Source organism: Sylvia atricapilla, chromosome 1, assembly GCF_009819655.1.
Source record: "Sylvia atricapilla isolate bSylAtr1 chromosome 1, bSylAtr1.pri, whole genome shotgun sequence".
NCBI classification, from domain to species: Eukaryota; Metazoa; Chordata; class Aves; order Passeriformes; family Sylviidae; genus Sylvia; species Sylvia atricapilla.
In genome coordinates this window covers 96,176,876-96,199,406 of record NC_089140.1, presented here as the reverse complement: position 1 = coordinate 96,199,406, position 22,531 = coordinate 96,176,876, and positions in this window count along the sequence as shown.

Here is a 22,531-nt window from a genome sequence, read left to right as displayed (position 1 = left end):
AGGACACACAATCTGCTCTTCACATACATTACAGGAAACTCAGAAACTCAATGGGGCTACTTCAGAATTACAAAAGTGCAACTATAATGCAGAATTAAGCTCACAGGATTTAACACATTAGGTAAGCATTTTGTCTGTGGCACTGTCTCTTTCTCAAGTGCAAGTTTCATTTATTTAATGAATAGTGATCCCATTTTAATTACTTTGTACACTACACCAACTTTTTTTTTTTTCTGGTTCCTTTCCAAGAAATAATCAAAGGGAGAAATTAATGAAGCACTGGTCAATACTGAAGTCACTTCTAGTCAATTTTCTCAATTCATATTAATTCTGAGCCCACTGGCAAAATTTTGTGTATTTTTGCAACATTGGGGAAGTCTCAAGAGAATGACAGTAAAGAGTAGAGCATACTATTTGCATGGTTAATCCTGCAGCAGCCATGAATGATGCCAGGTTGCCTTCATGGTGAGACTGTAGATTGATTGTTCCTATTACAGTCTTTGTACACAACTCCATGCTTGGACTCAATTATCACTGATGCATATATGAGAAAATGTGAAAAGATTTGTCTGGGATTCAGCCTGTTATATCAGCCACATTTCTTACAAACAACATTCTCAAATGATGAATTTGATGCCAAAAGAATGGATGTTTTAATGAGATTTTTAAAGAAAAAAAAATCCTTTAATTCCCAAGAATTCTTCACAGAATACTTTGAAATAGAGAGAGAGGGGTAGAGCTTACAAGTTTCATGTCATTCCAAGCAGATTAGAGATTGGACAGAATATTTTTGGGAACTTTTTAACAGGAGTCAAGGGGAAAGTGCTAAGAAGGAAATACACTTACTGCAAAGAAAAATGAAAGGAGAGACAATACTGAAAGGGCTTTTGTAAGATGAAGAGTAATTGCTTGAAATTGAGGTTAAACGATTGAAAGGATAGGACAAAGGACTAGCAGGAACATATCCGGTATGACCATCCAGTTTTATACTTTGCATTCAGACTCTACATAATAAACTCATGCTACAATTAACAGATCCATCATTCGCGTAGTTTGGTCTATCTGTAATTCACTTTTTTGAGGCAGAGTGTGGGGAAACTTGGAAAGAAAAAGAAATGAAATTGGACTTTTGTATTTCATTGCTTAGAGAATGGGTCTTTTATAAAACTAGTATGAAAGCAGAAATATTTTCAATGTCATTTAGTTGTTTCAGATCTAACATATGTTTCCCTATTTGGTTAAAAAGGAAAGGTAAAGGGTGACATTTACAGAATGATTTACAATGATAGGATCTTACTTAAAAAAAAAGTTGAGAGAAGAGAAGAGAAGATAAGAGAAGAGAAGAGAAGAGAAGAGAAGAGAAGAGAAGAGAAGAGAAGAGAAGAGAAGAGAAGAGAAGAGAAGAGAAGAGAAGAGAAGGAAAGGAAAGGAGAGGAGAGGAGAGGAGAGGAGAGGAGAGGAGAGGAGAGGAGAGGAGAGGAGAGGAGAGGAGAGGAGAGGAGAGGAGAGGAGAGGAGAGGAGAGGAGAGGAGAGGAGAGGAGAGGAGAGGAGAGGAGAGGAGAGGAGAGGAGAGGAGAGGAGAGGAGAGGAGAGGAGAGGAGAGGAGAGGAGAGGAGAGGAGAGGAGAGGAGAGGAGAGGAGAGGAGAGGAGAGGAGAGGAGAGGAGAGGAGAGGAGAAGGAAGAGGAGAGGAGAAGGAAGAGGAGAGGAGAAGGAAGAGAAGAGGAGAACGAAGAGAAGAGGAAAAGGAAGAGGAAAGATGAAACCCATCAAGTTTACCTCTAATATTAAAGTGATAGAGCACATACCTCCTCTTTTTTCTGCTTTTTTTTGGTAGATCCATGTTCAAACTCGGTTTTCTTGATTTTTTTTCCTGAGAGGTATTATGTGCTTCTCAATGTTTCTACACTGTAACTTATCCTGAGGGCTAATCCTATTATAAATATAATGAGTAATGAAAAATTATCCGCATTAAGGCTTAACAACAGTATTTCAAGTTGAACTTAAAGTTCAAAGATGTTTGCAGGGCTGGATTTTGTGAAGTCCTCAATTTGATTAAAAAAAGTTTTTATCAACTCCTAAGAGGGCAGCAAACCAAATGAAACAAATTTCAGCTTGTGAATAAGGGAATCCTAAGTTCCTAAGGCAAATTGGTTAGAAATGGATCTGTCTTCTGCAAGTATCAAGTTTTTCATACAAGTAGACAGTCTAAATTCTTTGGCTCTATTATATTTTTGCTTTTACTGTTTCCTTTTCATATGCTTTTCTTTACTTTAAGGACAGCTCTGTTGATAGCAGGAAAAACTATTATTGATCATAATATCATCAGCAATTTTTTGTGCCTTCTGAATATTTTTTCTTCACTCAATTCCATTCCAAATAAAAACAGTTAAACGGTTAATGAGACATTCCAGTTTAAGGACTTTTGAATTTTCCTTCATGTTGATTTTACTTTTTTTCCTTTGACATGGCTTTAAGGGAGAGATCTTGTTTATATTTTTCTTTAAGCTTTATTTCAAGGATAGCAAACACTTCACATTTCTAAAGTCGTGTGCACACACTGCTTCATTGGTTGTGGGTTCACCACATGGAGGCCACACTAAGAAAAACAAATCAGACATGCAGGGGAAATTCAGTGTCCGGTTCAGTATGATTATTTATGTTTTTAAAGCTTTTCTTGATAAATAATCATGTACTTGCATACGCATGTGACTAAGCAAAATTAAGAAATATCATTGCCCTTAGATCTCTCTGTTGTGTCTGAATGGTGTTGGTAACTGCTAGTAGGAGGGACCAAGCCATGGCTGCAGTGTGTAAGCACTGCTACTCAGCAGTGCTGGAAAAATGCAGTCAGTTGTGCAAATAAAGCAAATGCCAAACAGAAAATTCACTTCTTTTAACTATAGTTAGGAGTCTGAACTACACCAGTTATCAGAGATGGTTTTATATTCAATTGAAAAAGATCTGTCCAAGAAAGAGATCATCATATCCAGTGGGGACAGTGAATATTTTTCCCTTGTGCCTACAAATATGTCTAGATACATACTCTTAATGAAATGACTAAACTTTAGATGTTGAAGTTAAGACCAATGTCAAGTCAGAATTTGGTCAAAATCAGACTTTTTTACTTCTTCAAATTGTGCAGCCAAAAAGAAACTATGATGTAATTTTGATAAAAAAAAAGCCAAAATGTTCTAGGATAGAGTCTTTTCATTTGGATTAATGTGGTGTTAACAAAAGTATTCCTGGAAACAATGGTGTGTGTGTGTGTGTGTGTGTTTAAATCAGTTGTTGCATATGCTTCGCAGTAGATACAGCTCTGTGGAATCCAGAGAAAATAAATGGACCAAATGATCTGAGTCTTAGATAAAAATGTGTCAGGTAAAAAAATCTATATAAAGACCCCAGTGCCAGAATATATCTATCTACATCTATGTCTATGTCTATGTCTATGTCTATGTCTATCTATATCTATATCTATATCTGTATATGTACAGAATATGCCACGTTCTTTGTGTTTATATTTGATAAAAGAATAACGATGGTTTCTGAAAAATAATGCAGCATTATTTAAGGATAGAGTCTCTCATGGAAAGAATATGCAAAATTGAATAGATTTGAGAGTGCAGCTTTTCTTCACCCTTCTTTCCCTTTTTGTGAAACTGGAGCACTGAAACCCTGATTTCTTTAACAAAGTTTCTTTGCATATCACAAAACTTCTTACATTCCTATTTCTTATTCCTGTTCTTTCTCCTCTTGTCCCACTTTTCCCACTTTACAGGCCACTCTCCTTCTCTCTTGTTTTTCTTTCCCTGCTGGCGTATCACTTGTGCAGCACCACATAGAAAGGCAGGAAAAAATTGAAATAGGTGATCTTTCTTTCTTTCTTTCTTTCTTTCTTTCTTTCTTTCTTTCTTCCTTTCTTTCTTTCTTTCTTTCTTTCTTTCTTCCTTTCTTTCTTCCTTTCTTTCTTTTTTCTTCCATTCTTTCTTTCTTCCTTTCTTTAATTCTTTCTTGCTTTCTTTCTTCTTTTTCTTTCTTTCTTTCTTTCTTTCTTTCTTTCTTTCTTTTTCTTTCTTTCTTTCTTTCTTTCTTTCTTTCTTTCTTTCTTTCTTTCTTTCTTTCTTTCTTTCTTTCTTTCTTTCTTTCTTTCTTTCTCTTTCTTTCTTCTTTCTTTCTTTCTTTCTTTCTTTCTTTCTTTCTTTCTTTCTTTCTTTCTTTCTTTCTTTCTTTCTTTCTTTCTTTCTTTCTTTCTTTCTTTCTTTCCTTCTTTCCTTCTTTCCTTCTTTCCTTCTTTCCTTCTTTCCTTCTTTCCTTCTTTCCTTCTTTCTTTCTTTCTTTCTTTCTTTCTTTCTTTCTTTCTTTCTTTCTTTCTTTCTTTCTTTCTTTCTTTCTTTCTTTCCCTTCCTTCTTTCCTTCCTTCCTTCCTGTCTTTCTTCCTTCTCCCTTCCTTCTTTCCTTCCTTCCTTTCTTCCTTTTTTTTCCTTTCTTTCCTTTCTTTCTCCTTCTCTCTTTTTAACATAATACTTATGGTATCCAATGAACAGTTCAATGGAAAAGTTCACTCTGAATTGCGAGGTCAGCACTTTATGTTGTCTCTTTCTTCCATGAAATCTATCACAACACTTTGTACATATCTCTAAGACAAATTCTGAGATTATTCCAGTGTACAAATTTCATCTAAAGAGTTATATTTTTGAGACTCTGAAATAAGAATCTTGTATTCTTTAGTATTTTCAGCTCTTTTAATCTTAAAAGCAATGCTCATTGGTGAGTAGGTCAGATCAAGTCAGCCATGAATAGTTAAAATGATGTGATTTTCTTTACTATAATTTACCTGTGCAATTTGAAAGATTTGATAATGTTTTAATCCAAAAATAAAATTACAGAAAAGAATTCTCTCAGAATGGCTTTTGCTACCTTTACCTTTTTTATTACATTGCATATCATGTGTGCTGGTTTTTTTTTTTTTGTTTTTCTTTTTTTTTTTTTTTTTTTTAGTGCAATTTCCCTGCAAAGCATTGACCTGAGAGCCTTTACTGTAGACATTTTCTGCTTCAGCTAATGTGGCAGTGTCCATATTTAGCACATTGCTGGGTACAAAACAAAATATAGCTGGTTTTGAATCCGTTTTAATTAGCAGCAGTTCTGCAACTGCATTCATTACTTTGCAGAGTGTATCTAGAGCTGATGCTCTGTTACATTTCTTTTAATTGTTGCTTTAGCTGTTGTGAGATACCATCTGTCTCATGTATTTATAGCTACCATTACTCTAGCAACTTTTTCCCTTCTCAGGCCCAACAAGATAGGACGTACGTTTATGCCCATGTGTGCCTGTGTTCCTATGTGTGTTTACTTTCTTGTGTTTCCAACTCTTGCTGAGACTTTGAACAAACTTTGGTAGCTTTGCTTGAGCTGATGTTCGGGTTTCTGAGGCTGGCACCTTGATATTATTGTACCTGCCTTATAGTCCTTAGGTTTTTACATCATTTAGACCTGTGAAAAGCTCAGCTGCTCTTCTAATGTAGGTGCAGAGCTGTGTGTTCTGTGGAACTAACAAAACTGATGTGTGTTTATACTCTTTTAGATATATGATTGTCCAGGACTGTAGTGTAGGATGTATTCTATCCCATCTTCATGAACTGATGAATCCAATTGTTTGAGCAGTGTTCTTCCCAGGCCCCCCTCCCTCTGGGGTATCTTCTGTTAATGGCCCATCAAATGGCATGCTGCATGACTCATGGATAACTCCCTCCGGGAGTTATCTCTCTTTAATGGGCCATCAAGGACCTCCTGTATGACTCATCAGCGCATTGTGAGATGCTCTGCCCAGGTGGAGGAGCCAAGCATTCTCACCTGGATATAAACTGAGATTTGGGACAGTACAGGCAGTCCTTATCCACTGGATTCCCAGGGGATCAGAGCTACCAGACCATTTCATGAGATCACTGCTTCAGGAAGACCACCTCACCTGGACTGCTTCCATCACCCTGCTCAGGTTGTATTCTGACTCTGTCAGTGGTCTTTTTGTATTATTGCATTTATTTTATTTTATCTTTTTTTTCCCTTTTCCTCTCATTAAATTGTATTTCTGACTTGGAGCCTCTCACTCGGTTTGCTTTCAAACTGCAACAATGATAAATAAAAATGAGTTCAGAGCTTCATTTATCAAGAGCTGATTTTTATGACCTGTGCTAAAAGTGGGTTGTATTCATCCATTAAAATGGCTCTCCTCTCCAGTTTCCTTTGACCAACAATGTAAGATTATATAAATAGAGCAACATGATGCTCCCAGGTAGTAATTGTTTGGGTATCAGGTGTCAGACACGTCTTTGACAATATAAAGAGTTTTCACATAGGTGGAATTCAAGCTCATTAGGAGTCTGTCTAGAAATTTGTTTCAGTGAATTATGCTCAATAGGTCATCAACCCTGCTTCATCAAAAAACCTTGAAACAAAACAAACCCAAATGAATAGGGCTTAACAACAAAGCAGCACATAAATCCTGTGAGAGAAGAGAAGACAAGGTATGCAACATCTTTATCTGACTGATAGAATATTTGAAGGATTGGAGATGAATCTACTTTTGGTTCACATAGTTCACCCCTATTCTTAATAACTGCACAGGTTGAGTGTCACAGGACAAAAGTCACAACTCTCTAAACTAGAGCTCCAATTTTTGTTTGATTATAAAGTCAGCTGATGGGTCTGCATTTGAGAGCATAAACAAAAGCAATGTGAATATTATGAAGACTGATGTGAGTTCAGATTTGAGCTGCACAGACTACAGGCATAACAGCAATACTGGAGTCAGATCATAAAATCATAGAACGGTTTGGTTTGGAAGGAATCTTAGCCATCATCTAGTTCCAACCCCATTGCTATGAGCAGAAAGAATTTCTGCTAGATCAGGTGGCTCAGAGCTTCATCTAATCTGGCTTTGAACATTTCCAGGGATGGGACATCCACAGCTTTGCTTGGCAACCTGTTCAAATGCCTCACCACCTTCCCAGAAAAAAACCTCTTCGTAATAATAAATCTAAAACTAGTCTCAGTTTGAAGATATTCTCCCTTATCCTATCACTACATGCCTTTGTGAAAAGTCTGTCTCTGTCTTCCTTGCAGGCCCCACTTAGGTACTAGAAGGCTGCAAAGAGGTCACCCCAAAGTCTCTTCTCTGGGACGAAGAACTCCACATCTCTCAGCTTCATAGGAGAGGTGTTCTAACCCTGTGGTCACCTTAGTGGTCACACCCTGCCCTGGCTCTAACTGATCCATGTCCTTCCTGTGCTCTGGACCCCAGATCTGGATGCAGTAATCTCAGATTTAGAGAAATTTTTAGAAGCCTAATTCTCACTGCAATCAACTGAAATTTTGATGCATAGTTGACTTTGTGGATTTGGATGAACAAAAGTCAAACCGAGTTGCCAAAGACAGCATTTAAAATTTGTGGCAAAACAGAGGTCAAACCTTGGTCTGCCATGTCACTTCCTCATGGCTTACTGCTGGTTTGAAGTTGCCATGATAAAGATGATAGAAAGGAAAATGAAGAAGTCAAGATAATGTGTTTTTTTACCATAAGAGGTAACTATCACTGGTGACCTGCAATGTGGGACTTCTATGAAGACTTCCATTTAACTTGAGTTGCATGTTTCAATGTTCCAGGGGAAAATTAAAACCCGTGAACTCTAGTGTGAATTGAATTCTCAGTGTATCAAATGTTAATGTCAAATGTTAATCAAATGCTAATATCTCCTTTCACTTACTCTAGCAAGACTTCTCTTTATTTCAGCTGTTTTAGATCACTGTATTCCAAATATGGATTTATCCTCTGGGCAAAGTTGAGTTAATTTAGCCAAATACTTGCCAAATGACTCTAGGTTCAATTCTTGTACAGTTGTTTCCTGCTCTCTCATTGCTTATTAATAGAAGGACATGCTTTGCAAATTGAAGAGTGCTCCTAATTTTCATTTTTGTTAGGACTATCACTTTATGAGGCTTTTTGAGATGTGTCCTGAAAGACTTCAACATGATTTTTTCATCAAATTAATGAGTCTTAGCATATCTATATATGTCTATAGGTACAATAAAAGAACCCTCAAAAGAATGTAAGATGTTAAACTTGTTTAAAACATTAATTAAAATAATAGTGAACTCTTAGAATTTACCTGGTAAAGCAATCTAAATAATAGGGTGCAAATAAATGTCCAATGATTCTCAAGGCATGATTCTCTTAGTCATCTACCATGAAACAAGATCAAAATTAGAACTAGAAATCAATGATTTTTTTTCTTTCCTGACAAGCAAATAGTTAGTGATAGGGATTTCAGAAAGTGCTAGGGATCATCCATTGAATATTGTTTTCCTTGAAGCTGATTCCTCTCAAAAAGCTAGAAAATGAGATATTAATTGCAGCTATTCCCGTTTGGAAATTCCAACCTGAATGACTCTAACTTCCATTCCAGAAGGCATTAAGAGTCTTTAGAACCCAAAATTTGGGTATCTGATCTCAGCTCCTTAGTCCACAGCTTTGTCTGTACTCACTTTCATTTTATTGTATTTATTTTTCTTCATTAATCCATTTAACTTATTTTACATGTGAGCCCAATTCACCAGAATTTATAAATTATAATTAAGAAGTGTTTAATTTTTCTCAATAGTCATTTCAAAGGAAACAGAAAAACAATGTAATGAGGAAAATCATATATTATTTGTAAGGGTCTAATTTAATTTTATTTTCTGAGATGACTGGTTGCCATCATTCTTCATAAATAAGGAAAGCTCACTAACTACTCACTAATGTTTCTTGCAAATGATATCCTGAAAATTAATATTGTAATATGTAATCTCTACAGCTGTGGATGTACATCAGCTAATATTTTAAAGTAATGCCCATTAAGATCAACGTCAATTAACCAGAATTCATTGTTTGAATATCGATCAAGCATATTTAATTTACCATTAGTGTTAACAGAATGATGTATTAGTCAATTAAGACAGCATTGACTGAGAATCTTAATTAGATATTTAATTCTTTTAGCCAGATTTAAGAAAAACTAACCATTGGTTTCAGTGATTTCCCTTTGTCTAGAATATCTGATTATATTACAAGGAAAGTTACTGACTTATGCATCAGTATGAACTGCTTTTTCTTTTTCAACCCACACTGATTTTCCTTGTATTTTCATTTATCACCTAGAACTTGGTATTTCCATCAAAGATTTTCTAAATCTTGCATACCAGTTTTCTCAAGCTAAACAGTCTCATTTGCAGTGAGCTATTGCCTAACTGTGGAATGGCCTTTTCCAGAGCAATCAGGAAATAATTCCCAAGACAGTCAGTCACTGGCTGCTGCAGGAGAAAGAAGACTCGACTGGAACACAAACTTATGATCCTTAAGTATTTGTGCAGAGGCTATTGGATGGCTTTTAAAATAAGCTGAAACTGTCTCTGTCCCTTATTTGCTAAGCAAGCTGCATCTTTGTTTAGTCTGCAGCCTTGGTTCCTAACTCTATTATCCCTTGCCACCTTTGCTCAAATAGACATGCCTATTTACCCTCCACATCCCTGTTCTGACAGGGCTTGTGACAGATTGAAGCAATGCTTTCCTTATGTGTGGGGTGGTAAAGGACAGCAGACTTCGGATTTGTAGTATTTGGATAGGGATGAAAAATAAGAGCAACAGAGAGAAAATGCGTTATCAAAAATTTAATTCTAAATACAATACTTTCTATTAGCAACAAGAAACAGAATAGGTGAAGAAAATAACCTCTTTCAACTAGATTGAGGCACATAACTTTGTGACTCAAAAAAAAAAGCTTCAAAAGTGAATAAAAAATTTCAACATTGTTTATATTCCATGTTTAATCAATATGAAATATAACTTGTTTTTAATATTTGCTTCTGAGAACTTTAATATTTGGAGGTTTAATTGCAAAATGGAATGAAATAATTTTGTCATCTCAGGAAATCAAAGTTTCATACTGCCGCATCTTTTAATACTCATAGCTGAAAAGAAATTGAAGACTCATTCCAAATGGAGGACAACACTGCATTTGAATTTAAGTCTGTTTTGTATAAGACTTTAATAACCAGTGCCAGTTAATAAAACCTCAGATGAAGCAGTAAGAAATAGGTATTGCACATATTTAAAGTGGACAAACTCTTATTTATTTCAGCTAACCACTGCTGGAACAGCTGCAGTTTTACAGAATCATGAATTCAGAATGGGGATGTAAGTGGCTAGGTTAATCGTGTCTCATTTAAGAGTTTTTCTCTGGTCAAATTAAGGAGTAACTGCTTCATCCTCATATGATTTATTGTTAAATTATATCTTACTTGAATAAAGATTTTTTTGTATATTGAATACTGAAAGAAGAGAACTAAAGATCATTTATGAGTAACTTTGTTTCTAAATATTTTTTCCCAACAATTTTAATGAGATGCTCTTTGCTCTTTCAAAGGTTCTGCTTTTCTGAAGTGGATAAGAAAACTCTTGTTTATTTCCTAGGCCATGTGCACTGGAGGTACAAGCATTAAAAAGATCTCCTTGTGCTAAAGATAATCTTATTTTAAAGGTTTTGCAGGGGAAAATCATGTTATACTTGTCCTGTTTCCTGTGCTTTTCCCTAAGTACACACTGATTGAAACTGTCAGACATGGAATTCCAAGTTGGGTGAAACTTTGATTTAATGATGCATGGCAGTTCTTTCATTCTTATGAAGGTAAATTGTATTATGAAGTATCAAGAGTAAGAAATGGCAAGGCACTGAAGAGTTTATAAAAATTGTCAGAAGAATACAGGAGTTTCTAAAAAGATAACAAATTTTCATAATGAAAATTAAAGATTATAATCATTTCCACCACTTGCCATTAAGAAAATGCTTACAAGAGACTCTTGGTTCCAAATATTTCTTCACAAGTGTGCTGGAAGCTGATTTTGTGACTTTTCTGAGTTGTCAGCTGCACACAGCTTTGAAAGCAATTCGTGGACTTCTCTAAGCATCCTTTAGTACCTCCATGAAAGCCTTGAAATTCTTCAGGATCTTTTGGTATGCATTAAAAACAGTCATATGCAAATAGAAACACTATTTCCCTTCTTTCTTCATCTGCCTTATATTCCTATTTGAAATAAATAAAAACTTACTGCAAAAAAACCCCCAAAAAACAAACAAACAAAAAAAACCAGCAACCACTACAACAACCACCACCACTACCACCACCACCACCACCACAACAAAAAAAACCAAAAAGCAAAAACAAAAACAAACAAAAACACCAACAAAAAACCACCCAGGAAAAAAGCATTCTTTATGAAGTAGTTAATATTTTTCCTTAGAATTTCTACAGAGTAGTGAATCTGACTCTTCCTAGTCCCCACACATTCAATTTGCAAATTTCTGCCTTTGCCTATTGAGAATCACTACTGGCTGAAAAAAGTAGGTTTGTACACCATTCTTTGTAAAGAAAAAAGTGTCGATAGAATGAATTTTAATTTCTATGGGGTTGGTGAAATTTCTCCTTACTTGATTAAAATAAATTGACCAGACCATGATAATGTGAATGATGCTTCACTTCTTTTAGACTAGAGCAAGATATCAAAGAGCCTTCTTTGCCAGCAGCACAGTGTTTACAGAAAGAAAAAAGAAAAAAAAAAGCAAATCAAAAGAGGAGAAGCCAAAAATTGTAAATACTGTGATGCTGAATTTTTTCCCAATACTTCTTCAGTCTTCTCCTTCCTATTTCCTGTTGCAGAGCAGTTATTACATGATAAAAATCACTTAAATAAAAAAGTAGAATATCTACATATTTTGTGTTTTTGATGCACTTTCATATATAATGAACTTTAAAAGTGAATTATTTTCTTAAATTGAACTTAAATAAAAATAACATAAAGGGGCAAAAAATAAACCTGAAATTTATTATAAGCTTGAAGTTTGTATTTTGAGCGTAATCTGAAATAATTTTATGGTACTTGGGTATTTCTATATTTATTATAATTTTAGAACCATTTCCTTAATTACTCATTATATAATTATGAATAATTGTCTAACTTTATATAATGATTAGAATTATATAATATTGTTTATATAATATTTAAAGTAGTGAGTATTGAGATTTGCTTTCAATTTCTTGCTTTGTTTGCTCATTTAGAAATTTTTTTATAACAGATGACAAAACCTCTTACTTTTTAAAATCTAAGGCCACTGAAAGTGACCTAGAGACTGATTTTGATTTATGTACTGCTGAAAAGTTGTACTTGAACTACACTGAGTAACCATGTGTCTTGGGGTATGTTACAAAAAAAAAAAAAAAAAAGTTTATTCTATTCCATCTGTTGAAACTGGTTGGGGAGGTGTTTTCTTTATCTTTTGTAACTCCAGGGAGGAGGAGGTGGCTGCCTTCTGTTAATGGACCAGCTGTTACAACTAGGTGGGGCAAGTGCTTTTATCCCTTCCACAACCCATCCTCCGTCCATGGGGATATCTTCTGTAAATGGGCCATTAAGGCTCGCCAATGACATGACACATTACATCATCCCATTGTGAGATGCTCCACTCAGTGTGATGAGCCAAACCGTGCCTGCCTAGATAAAAACTGAAATGTAGGGACACCAGATATCCAGTGTTTTCACTGGATTCCCAGGGGAAGACAGACCCATTTTGCCCTTACTGGACTCTTTTTCTGCAAGGACCATCTCTACTCCAATGGAACCACGTCTGCCACTCCTGGAGGGCTTACTTTGGACTGCTTCCAACACCCTGACCAATAGGGTGTCAGGTTGTATTTCTGACTCTGTCAGGGTTTCTAGGATTTTCTGTTTTGTGTGCTTGTTTTTTGTACTACAAAATGCATTTGGATTCTTAATATTTCTAATAAAGAAACTGTTATTCCTATTCCCAAATCTTTGCCTGAAAAGCCTTTAATTGCAAAATTATAATAATTTGGAAAGGGGTGGGGAGCAGGGTGTTTGCATTCTCCATTCAAGGGAAACCCCAGCTTTCCATGGAAGATACCTGTCTCACCAAACCAAGACACCATGAACACCCTGTGTACAAAGGATCCAAGCAGCTCAAACTTCAGATTCTTCTGATGTAATTAAAGTGAATTTATTTCTGTATCCAAAGTTCAAGAAGACAAAACCATTTGAAAATTAGTAATATAATACCTAGAAATAATATGGGGGAAATATTTCATTGACACTGGCAGAATGTGGAAAGAACTTGAAATTTGTTTAACTTGAATCAGACTTATCCTGTTGCTAGGTGGTATAGGTATCCTTTCTCTTAGCTAGAATTGCCCTTCTTAGTATGTATTACATCTTTTGTATGAATAAATGTGTAATTTACTTTTTTAAACAATAATTATTTAGAGGGTTAATTTTTAAATTTACTGTATTGTTTTAAATTTATTTTTGGTTTCTGTATTCTCAGGTTCAGTCTTCCTTTGTCCCCACAATCCTTACTTTTTATGCCTGAAATCCCTCTCAAAGATTCCATCTAAAAAGGTACTAGAAAATTGGCTGAAATAATTCCAGTTCACAAAGTCTCTCTCCAAATATCATGTCCAGTTTCCAAATATGAAGATTTTTCTTTCAGGAGGGTTCATAACTTATCATATACATGTCAAACAATATTTATTTATTTTTATATTCTCCCTCCATATTGTACGGGTTCAGTGTTGAACAATAACACCAGTCTTAACAGTTTCTGTACAAAAGGGTACTTAAGTTGTCATTCTGATGGCAATAAAACCTAAAGCTATCTTCAAAAAAATTATGAAACAAGGAAGGAATATTTAAGAAAGGAATGGAAGCCAGGCAACTTAAAAAAATGTGCAAGATACAAAATAAAGTATTTTTAGTTGAAACCACTCCCTCATTTTCTTTAGTTGTATTAATACTCAGATAATAACAAATTATTCAAGAATACTCAAGATAAATTGAAGAACAGTCAAGAGAAGACTTCCATAGCTTTCAAATACAGAATAGCATATTTAGTTCTGAAGAAAATTTAGATAACCTAGTTTGAAGTAATAAGATCTTTTATGGACAAAATCTGTGGAAATTTTTTTTTTTCAGGAAGTGATTCTACCTTTGTAAAAATTCTAATCCAAATATGTCAATGAATCAATGAGGAAAACAGTCACAAGTACCACGAATAGGTGCTATACAAATCTAACACCTAAAACCTGTCATCTGTGTCGAAGCTTAACATCTCAAAACAATCCTTGCAAGTTACTGCATTGATAAGTAATGGCAAAACTGCTAATTGACAACGAGTAATCAAGCCACTTCAGAAATGGAAGTTGTCTATATTATTGTATCTATAACTGTTCACTGTTGGTATTGCAATTATTGTATCTATAACTGTTCACTGTTGGTATTGCACTGGAAAACAAAAAAAGAAGCCATCACCTTCTGCAGGACAGATTTCCTAATCAAGGAAAAAAAACTTCACGGAGCTATCAGAGAAGTGTATGATGTTTTCTAATGGATTTAGTGATAAGTATGGAAGACATGCCTCACCTGTTTCCATCACTTCTGGGGAATCACAAAATATCTCAGATTCTAAAATAAATGGCCACTGACATAATTCTTAATAATAAAGAAAATTATGGAATAGAATTACAGAAGAAACCCCAAAAGAACATGACAGCTGTTTTAAGAGGTAGGTGCTAAAGCATTTGCATGGAGGGTTAAAGCAGAGCTGTCTTACAGACTGAGAGATGCTATTGAAACTTTCCACTGTTGCCCTCCCAACAGATGTGAGGGATAAAACTCCCACACACTGTGTGTTGGAAAAAATCAGATCAGAAGTCTGTGTGGAAAAAGAATATTTTCTTCCTTAAGACTGTGATAAAATTGTCACTGATGATTTTGCGTTGGAAGAAGCTGCGCATCAAAAAACTCTAATCTAGTACCTGTGTCTCTGAGTTGGATCTGCATGAGCAGGATCATAGACAGGGGATCACCATGCTAGAGGTGACAAGCATAGGTCCTGGGGCTGGTGCTGACACATGAGGACACTTGGTTTTAAGGCTGTTTCAACACTTGTGAGCTGTGGGGCTGAGGACCCGGGCAGTATCAATGCCACTGTGCCACATTTGTGCTGTTTACAAGCACTGCTTGCAGGGATGAAGTGTATGGGAGCACTGAGAGATATTCTTGGAGCTGGTGGCTTCTAGCTGGTGGCTAGTACTGTCACAGAAGTGACAAATAGCTATTGCTCTAGAATTATTCTTGTGACTGAGCAAAGAAATCTAAACATCCAGATAAATCAGAGGACTATGTATCACGCTCAGAAAACAATACCTGTGATAGACATTGTTCCTGAAGGATATTCTGGCATAGTGGGAAGAGATCTATGAAAGAAAGTAACTGCCATTGCTACAGATCCTGTAAAGATTCTGACCATGATTTTGCAAAACACCTCAATTATTTAAGTGTTTTCCTCAGTATGCAGAAATCTGTAATTTTGAGCATCCATATTACAGCATTCCTGGAGCCTTGATGTTTTGTCCTGAAGCTTTGATGATTCTGATCAAAAGACAAAACTCCATTAATCTATAGGAAGCAGTGACTGCCTATGGGATTCTTCAGTTGATTATTCATATTCTTAGAGCATTAAAAATATTATTTTACACTGTATTTTCTTAGGTGCGTATTGTGAGTATTATATGGTGGTTATAGTGACGAGTTTTAGAGTCTAATGTAGCTCGTAAATGTTAAATGGTAGGTTTTCTTTGCCTTTAGCTGGAATGAGAGCATATTTTTGATATGAAGTGTTTTGATAAGAAGTGTTTCTAATGTATTCATATTACAATTCAATCTGTTTAATTTAATTTATTGATGTTATTTGATACTGATAGATATATAAAAGCTATCTGCTCATGCAAAAAACTATTCAGCACTAGATATTCAAACAGAAAAAATCTGCTGTAAAACTGAAAGAAAAAATCCCTTTGTTTGATATGTATACAAAATGAAGGTATGTTTTAATTATTTGCTTAATAATGCACTAGATGGTGAGAAATAGGATCTTTAAGCTGTTTGAATGCATTTCTGTATAAAAACATCCTTTTAGTTTAAACAAGATATATTTTAATAAACATTCCTGTGTTTGTTATTGCTAAATGTTGCCCTTTTTTCTTGCAGTCATGCTCTGCAAGTACTCCCAAGTATCAATTTTTATCCTGTTTGTAGGTAGAATCAAAAATAAGATAAATGCGCATGAACTTACATAGTTTTGAATTTAAAAAAACCCTACAAGTCTTAAGGGTTTTTTTGCATAAAACTAATATTTCTGAATATTGCTCAGATTATTATAATTAAAAATTGTAGGAAACAGTGAAGGTAAGAAGACTTTTAGAAGCTGTGAAAGCAGGCCTCAGAGCAGAGAACTTAGAGATAGATGCAGATGCAAAGCCTGAAAGAAAAAAGATACAACAGTACAGCAAGCAAGGACATGAAACAATAGTTTGAGTTTTTAGGCTTGACTAAGATAAACCTTAAGACTGCAGAAAAATATGCTTAGCAAGATGGTAGAAGGTTTTAAGCTTCATATTGGAGTATTGTGCGTTGCTAATAGAAAGCATACAAGCAAGCATTGTTTGAAGCAGGTGTACTTGTGCTTATAGTGATTGGCTAGAACAATTGTCTGTAAGCTTTAGCAATATACTATTGGCTGGAAAACTTTTTAAATGCCCTGTAAGAAAGAGATTTTTGGCACCTGGTGGCAAGATGTCAGCTGTTACCATCTTTCAATTGTCTCAACCTGTAAAGTTCAAGGAATGTCTCGTAGCAGTCCTGTCCCATTTTTGCAAGCTCCAACACAAAAAATCACAGTGAACCTTACTCATTTGGAAAGATAAGTAGATTTTATTTTTAGGATCCTGATTTCTTCTGAGACCACATGAGTTTGTAGTCATTACAAATGTTTTCTAAGTAAATAGGTTAATATAACCCTTAAAACCTACATCACTGGACATGTAGCACTTACATTTCAATGTGTTTCAAGGGACTGGAAACCAAAATGAGTGTGCCAGTGTTGTCAACAAGATGTATTCCAAGCAGAGATGTCAGGACTAATGGTAAGATGCTTGTGAAGATCTATACTATAGATGCTTGTGAAAATGGAGTCAAAGAAGGCCCCAGCCGCTTGCTTGAATTTTGGAAAAGCTGTACAAAGCTCTGAACCTAGAAAGGCATAGTTTTTAGCTGGTCATGTGAAAGTGAAGAAAGGGCATTTGGAAGGCTCTGCAGTGAGATCTGAGCAGGCTGAACTGGTGGGCTGCATCCAACGATATGAGGTTAAATGAGGCCAAGTGGCAAGTCCTGTCCTTGGGTCACAGCAACCCCAGGCAGAGTTACAGGCTGGGGGCAGTGGCTGGAATAATGCCCAGTGGGAAAGATGCCCAGTGGGAAAGATGCCCAGTGGGAATGATGCCCAGTGGGGGTGTTCGTCAACAGCAGCTGAACGTGAGCCATAAATGTGCCTAGGTGGCAAGAGAGCCAATGGCTTCCTGGCCTGTATCAAGAATAGTGTGGCCAGTAAGATGAAACTGGGTGTCTGAGCCCAGATGATCAGACCCCTTTGAGTTTCCTCAGGACTCTGCCCTGATGTCAACTTGATAGAGAGGCACTCTTGATCCAGTTGTCCAGAAATAGAATTTAATAATGCAAAAAATAACAAACAATAAGGCGACCACTATATATGGAGCAAATTGTAAAAAGGCAGTAACAGAGGGCCAAGGGCAAAAGGCAAAAGGTGGGCTCCAGGGTCAGACAGGGGTACTTATGGGTCTCAATGGGGAGTAGTTAAGGTGGAAGGGAAATGTCCAATAGGAGAGAATGATTAGGAATATTAAAATTCTTTCACCAAAAATCAACCCATGGTAATACAAAGAACAAGGAACCTTCTAGTAACGATTTGCCTGCTTGAACTGAGGGAACATGGGAGTAAGCCTGCTGCTTATTGTACTTAGGGGTTTTGCAGGGCATCAAGCAGGGAATTTCTTCTTCTCCAGGGAAGCCACTCTCTACAGTAAGACCAGGGAAGTGATTGTGTATTCGGCATTGCTGAGGCCACACCTTGAATCCTTTGTTCAGTTTTGGGCACTCTCACTGCAAGAAAGACACTGAGGGTCCAGAGTATGTCCAAAAATCAGCTGAGCTGGTGAATATCCTGGTGCACAGCGCTCATGAGGAGAAGCTGAGGGAGATGGGGTTTTTTAGCAAGGAGAAAAGGAGGCTTAGGGGAGATTTTATTCCTTTCTAGTACTATCTGAAATGAGGTTGCAGTGAGCAGGAGTCAATCTCCCAGGCACCTAGTGGCAGGAATAAGTGGTCAAAAATTGCAGCAGGGAAGGTTTGGATTGGATATTATAAAGTTTCTTCACTGAAAGGATGAAGAAACAGGCTGGAACAGGCTGCCCAGAAAAGTGGTGGAATCAGCATCCCTGGAAGTGTTCGAAAAGGATATGGATGTGGCAGTAGGGGATATGATTTAATGGTGAACACAATTGTGCTAGCTTTATAGTTGGATTCTATGACTCAGAGGTCTTTTTCCACCTAAATGATTCTATGTTTCCAGGAAATTGCTGAAAGCTGAAAAAGGACATGAAAAAAGCTGCCTCTTGAAAGTACCATTCAGACCAATGAGTGGCCTAATGAAGACTAGGATCTCAGTTTCTCAGTTGCAGGTTCTAGTTATATCCTACTAATTGCCATATCGACTGTCTTACTGGTTTCAGAAACAAAACAAAACAAAACAAAACAAAAACCACAACCAACCCAAAACCAAACCAAACCAAACCAAACCAAACATGAAAGAAAGCTAACAAATTCTTTCTGAAGAACACCCATAGACTGATCACCTATAAATAAGTACTAATAAAGGACTTAAGAAGCTTTGATAACTTGGGGATTCTTAATAATGATATCTTGCAACTTTTGTTCTGTGTTTGTAAATTCTAGAGAGAATATGCAGAACTGAGCTACCACCCAAATTTCAGTGATAATTTTGGTACATTTAAAATATTAAAAGTGTAGGTTCTGGAAGACTTTTTCCCACATTATCTGTGGATTACTATCTTAGAGCAGCAATTGTGTCTTCTGTGTGGGGACACCTTCTTTCACAAGTTGCCCATCAGCGGTAGTACTGTGGTACCAGCTGACCTCAAAATCTCTGTCCTTGCTTTGTCCAGTTGATGTATCTTTACTTTGGATGTATTTTAAAAATAAATCACCAAAGAAATAGTAAATATGTTATGTATTCTATAGAAAGGTTTTTAATTGTTGGTGTAAAGATAGATAGCACCTAGAAGGTAATGGTGTCCTACTCTTAGGACTAAAGAATTAGCTTTCGAGCTTTCGTCTCATTATTTTCTGCTGCTTTCTCCCTCGTGGCACATAATTTTAGTGGAAAGCCTGCAACAACTTCTCTTCTATCACGATAAGCATTTGTTGTTAAAATTCATTCTGTAGTTTTGTTGGAAGTAAAGAAAAGAGGAATAGCACCAGTCAAAAATATGCAAGTGCCTGAACAATATTCTATAATTTAGGAATTAAAAAACCCGCAACAAATACATGTGTAAAATATAACTATATAAACACATGCTTTAGTGCCTATTATGTTAAAAATATAAGCTTTCAAAGACATAATTAGCTGACAAGCATGAGGCATTTTAAAATGTCCTTCCAGAATATCTGTGGACTAATTCTTATTAAACTAGTATTAATGTAAATCAGAAATTATACCTTTAGTATCTGGCAAATTATGCCAGCCTGATAGCAGTATAATTGAAATCAGAATCTGACAAATTCATGAAGTGCAGCTACTCCAAAGGCACTTGCAAAGGCTATAGAAGCTGAAATTAAACCCATAAAACCAAAATAATTCAGATGCAAGTCCCAATTCTATTCCTAAATCATCTCACTGTGCCTTGTTATTGCTGTATTTCTTTTGTGTATACTACACAACAGAAGACTCACATAGTATCACATAACACAGAAAACATGAAAGAATCTAGACTGATTATCTAATTTGTAAATGTAAATAGTTTCGTAATATTTTGATTAAGTTACATTTGATAGAAAAAAACCCCTCTCTTTTAACTAAAATAGCTGAACTTTCAGAACATGGGTGAAGTCAGCTTCATAGTTGAAGAACAAAATTTAAACACCTTCTCCACTCATTCTAATCCCTCAGTTATGTTGTGCAATAGACAACAAAATCCAGGCAATATTTTGCAGAAGGTAAATGTGTAGCTCTATCAGTCTCTCTTTGTGTTCTGCATCTTGTTTGGTGAACTCAGTGTATAAAATACACATTTATTCTAGTATATGAAGTTTACTATTACATTTTGTCTCACAGAATTAAGAGAATTAAAAATTTTAGATTTATCCACTAGCTTTTTATTCAAGTAGTTCCTCTAACCAAGTAAGTGTATAACAGCACTCAGAAGAAAAATGTTAACAAATTGCCATATATATATAAATATATTTGAAATAAATGTAAAATTGTTTTTAGGACCGAATTCTTTCTGATTGCAAGAGAAAGTTACAGTTATCATAAGTATCACCATGTTCTTAATTGCTCTTAAATATGTGAAAAGTTATTTCAGCTTGTACTTTGAAACTTTTATTAGGACAATTCTTCTAACAGAATAACCGCTTTTACTGTACTGGAGGCACCAGCTCTAGGAATTTTTTTTAAATAAGTAAAATAATTTTAAGTTACATTTAAAGATATAAAGATATAAAGAATATATAGGATATAAAGAAAAGCTATTTTTCATCAGGTTGGTCTCTTCATCTGTTATGGTTTCTTGAGATGAGTTGAAAATACGATTTGTTTATCATGTTGAAAAATATTGAAAGTATTTGCATCTGCAAAGAGAAATTCCAGATTATTTTAGAAGGAACTAGAGAAAATAAAATCTTTGGATTACAGCAAAGGAATAGATGAGAGCTCATAGAGGCAAATCACCAATTTTAAGTATAATTGCTTCCATCTTTTATGCTAAGTCTAGAGGCAAAATTCCCTAAGTGCTCAGTGAGAACTACTTGAATAAATGAACTTTTTTAACATTTTGTAACTTTTTCCAGAAAGACTGTTAATCTAAAAGAAAAATATTTCATGACAGACTTTTCTTTTTAATTTTGAATAAATGAATAAGCGAACACATAATTAGGTAGTTTAATAATGACTTTAGCCACTCTCTATGTCGTTTTCAAAGATGTTCCCTGATAAAGTCCTAACATTTCCTCCTCTCCAGAGGATTATTAGTATTTCATTAAATATAGCCTCAATATATCATTTTGTATAACCATAAGCTGTCCCAGGTTTTTGTTGCAAATGACCAATTCCCTTTTTGATTGGTGGGATTTCTTGCTCTTCTTCCAAAACTTTGGAGAGGTGAAGTGGAATGTTCTGTGGCCACATTTCATACTTGCACTGCCAAAATTTCTAGATTCATCTGTTTCCTTCTTACTTCTTGCACTGTTAAGAACAGTCTTGCAACTGTATACTTCATTGAGAATCATGCACAACTGTATTTTGAATTGTCACAACATGTGCAAAAGCATATTTAGGTCTACTTTGAGGTTTTTTTCACCCATTTTATCACTCAGGGTTGAACTGCACATTTGCATATAATATTTTACCTTTTTCTATTTTAGTAATTTTATATTGAGCTCATATATATCTTTAAAAATAGTGAAATAAAGTTATGCAATATAATTATTGCAATGATCAAGCTTAAAGACTGCAAAAGAGAAATAAGCAGGTAGATCATAACAGAGATGAATGGGTTTACTGCTACAAGGAACACAGTCAATAATTTATCTTTCTTTCTGTCTCTCTTACTCTCTTTCCCTCTTTTTCTCTTTCTTTCATGGTATAGTGTCCATAAAAGTTTTTGAATTGACAGCTCAGAAGATTGAAATAGTCGATTTATCCGCAGAACAAGTACCATGCAGTTGAGGTAATAATCCTTCCATATTACCTCAACCTCGTCCAGGAGTGACCAGATAGAAATTGTGGTTTCATTTCTATTGAGTCCTTGGCCTTTGTGCTGACTTCGTCATTGAGAAGAGAAGAGCCAGCTGAGACATGACTTTTTCGAAGCAGATTTCTCCCTGCTGTGATCAGTATTGATACCAGAGACAAAATAAATAACATTTCCAGACCTCACAAGAGACAGAGTAATAGCAAGAACTACAGTGAGCATAAACATAACAATAAATTTCTTTTTTTTTTTTGTACCTACTACCTGAAATCTCACAAGCTTGTTGGTTGTCTGTGCAAAGACAACTGAGCTACATGAACACGGTAGTAAATCGAGAGTTTACCTGTGGCCCTTCTCTATGCTTAATTAAAAATCCTCTGAGACATTTCATCTGTGCTTATTGCTATTCAGTAATCACTTCTATAGAGAACCAAGGGAAAGCAAAAAGAGGCTTGTTTCCTTCATTTCTTCCTTACTAATTGCCAACTGAAGTTTTCATAATAAATTTTTGTGAAAAGAT